This window comes from Camellia sinensis, chromosome 10 (assembly GCF_055761805.1).
Source record: "Camellia sinensis isolate YWXY chromosome 10, ASM5576180v1, whole genome shotgun sequence".
Lineage (NCBI taxonomy): Eukaryota > Viridiplantae > Streptophyta > Magnoliopsida > Ericales > Theaceae > Camellia > Camellia sinensis.
Window position 1 is genome coordinate 143,541,918 of NC_138970.1, and position 2,604 is coordinate 143,544,521.

Below are 2,604 nucleotides of genomic sequence, written 5' to 3' on the forward strand. Positions count from 1 at the left end.
ATTCAATCAATTGAGTCCAAAATGAATGGAGTTTAATAATTTAATATAAATCCCAACTGAGATTAAAGTATAAATTCAATTTGAATCAACTCGTTATAACTTTTCCCCCTTAAGGAATTTCGTCCCCAAAATTTAAACTAGGTAACCTCGCTGAATCAAAATCAATTACAACCTTAGAAATGCAATCATGGCATGATAACACAACCTCCTAATTAAATATAAGAAATTCACCCTATTCCATAACATATACAATGTACATCATAATATTACAACTCTCAAACATCGATAAAAAGGTTCGGATACTTCTCATTGACTTCAGCGTCACGTTCCTAAGTTGCCTCCTCAGCCCCGTGGTGTCTCCACAACATTTTCACCAAGGGACAAATACGAACAAAAGATACACAGACACATACGAACAAATACGGGGATAATACATAGATATGTACACGTACACAGACATATTTGGAGAATATGCCGTTATTGACAAGGAATATTCTATCTATGGACGTCAGCGAGCGTATGCCGTTACTACGACGAAATATTCCGTTACCTAACGTCATTGCGCGTAAGCGAAACACGCAAAAAGGAAAGAAAACATGAATGTAGGGATACGGGGTTTCGAACCCCCGACCTCGGGCTCAGCCTCTCCATCCTTAGACGACGAGCCGGACCACTTAACCAAGTCACTCTTGTGACAAAAAATAGTCGAATAAATGTATATAATACATAAATATACAATATATACACATATATGTATACAACTTTCCCGCATCTCTCTCTTCCTTCGAAAATTGCGTCTGACACGCGGCCTTGCTTTTGCGCCAGCTGGCTGTCAAAAGTAGACCTCCTCGATTTGTAAGCTCGCCTCAGCTCTGTCTCCCTCTTTGTCTTCTTCTCTTCTGTCTTCTTTTTCGTCGGCTAGCCGACAAAAGCTACCCTCCTCGATTCTCTTCCATTTCCTTTTTCTGTTTTTTTTTTTCCTCGACTTTCTCTCACTCTTTGTCTTCTTCTCTTTTGTCTTCTTCTTTTTCATCACTTTCTTTCGTCTACTTAATCACTCTCTTCTCCTTCTTTTTCCTCATTCCCCTTGAGAGAGACAGAACATCGAGACTGAGCGGAGGAGAAAAGCTACCCCAAAACTCAGTCTATTCTTTGTTATTTCTCTATGACTCCTTTATTTCTTTGTACACCTCTCACCACACATGGCCTCATCTCGTCCCCTCACTCTTTTTCTAGACCTCAATGATCCAAGCTCTCCTGGACCAAGTGCCCTTACTCCTACTCTGTATAACTTTCCTGGACCGAGTGCCCCTACTCCTACTCTCCTTAACCTTCCTGAACAGAGTGTCCATGCTCCTACTCTACTTAACTTTTCCATTATGTTAGTTAAGCAAATCATGGCTGTTCAATCTGACATTAAAGCCAACCACTTCACACTGAGATCGTGCATGGAGATAGTGATTTCGGTTACCAAATTGTCTCACCGGCTGCAGAATAAGACCAGTGAAGTAAATCAGATAAATGCCCAACTTTCTCTGCTCCAGCGCATGTATAAAGATGCACGAGCAGAGATTTATGCACTGAAGGCGGAGAATAAAGAGCTGAAACGGAAGACCACCGTCATGGCCCAATTCGGAGCACCTTCGTACTTCACCTTTGACAGCCAGCAAGGAGTCAACTCTCTCGGCGGTCCTGTATGCACTGAGACTGGGCCTTCAAGGTTACCCAAGATGACAAAAAAAGGAAGAGCTCGGCGGGAGAGTCGAGTAAGTGAAGTCGGCGTGTGGCCGTTATAAAAAACAAGATCCCTCTTTTTTTTCTTTTTTTTTTTTTGCACATCAATGGCGTAATTGGCATAACACTTTGAGCTTGAAAATAATTTTGTTTGACTAAATTTGAGAATGATTGAATTTTGAACTCTGAACTAGACATTGATTCCATACTGACTTTAATCAAAATCATGGCTTAATGAAAGAAAAACGAAGCAAAACAATCCAAACACACTTATATACACTGACTAGTATTAATGAAAGAAAACCGTGTAAATCAATACATTGGCAATAGAATTATAGAAAAAGAAGGTACCTCACATAATCGAAGGTGCTAGCATTAACTCTAACGTGGTAACAGCATACACATGCCCAGTAGGTCTCTGATTCACCTGCTCCCCTCTCGGAGCATAAGTTGGATATATAGACTGAGCCGAAGAGGCTCCCGGAGTGACTCTTGAGGCCTGTACCGACTGTGCTGGCTAGTGACTCTGAGTCTACCTCGATCCAGATGCACCAGGTGTACCACCTAACTGTGGATAGTACCTCTTCATGTGTCCTGCCTGTCCATATTGAAAGCAAGTCAAAGACTGCCCCCTTCTCTGACTCTAGCTCGGTAAGCGAATTGAAGACGGAGTAGACCGCTGTCCTCCTCCCTTCTGTGGGCAAGAAAATGACTTGTGACCTAACTGGCCACACTTGAAACAAGAAAATCCTCCTTGGCTACCTCCCCCTGCCCCTAAACTCGGCACTAGAAAAGTGGACCTTGACTGTGCCCCATGAGACTACTGTGGTGTAAAACCCCTCTGCCTCTTGCCGTCTCGGGCCTCACCCT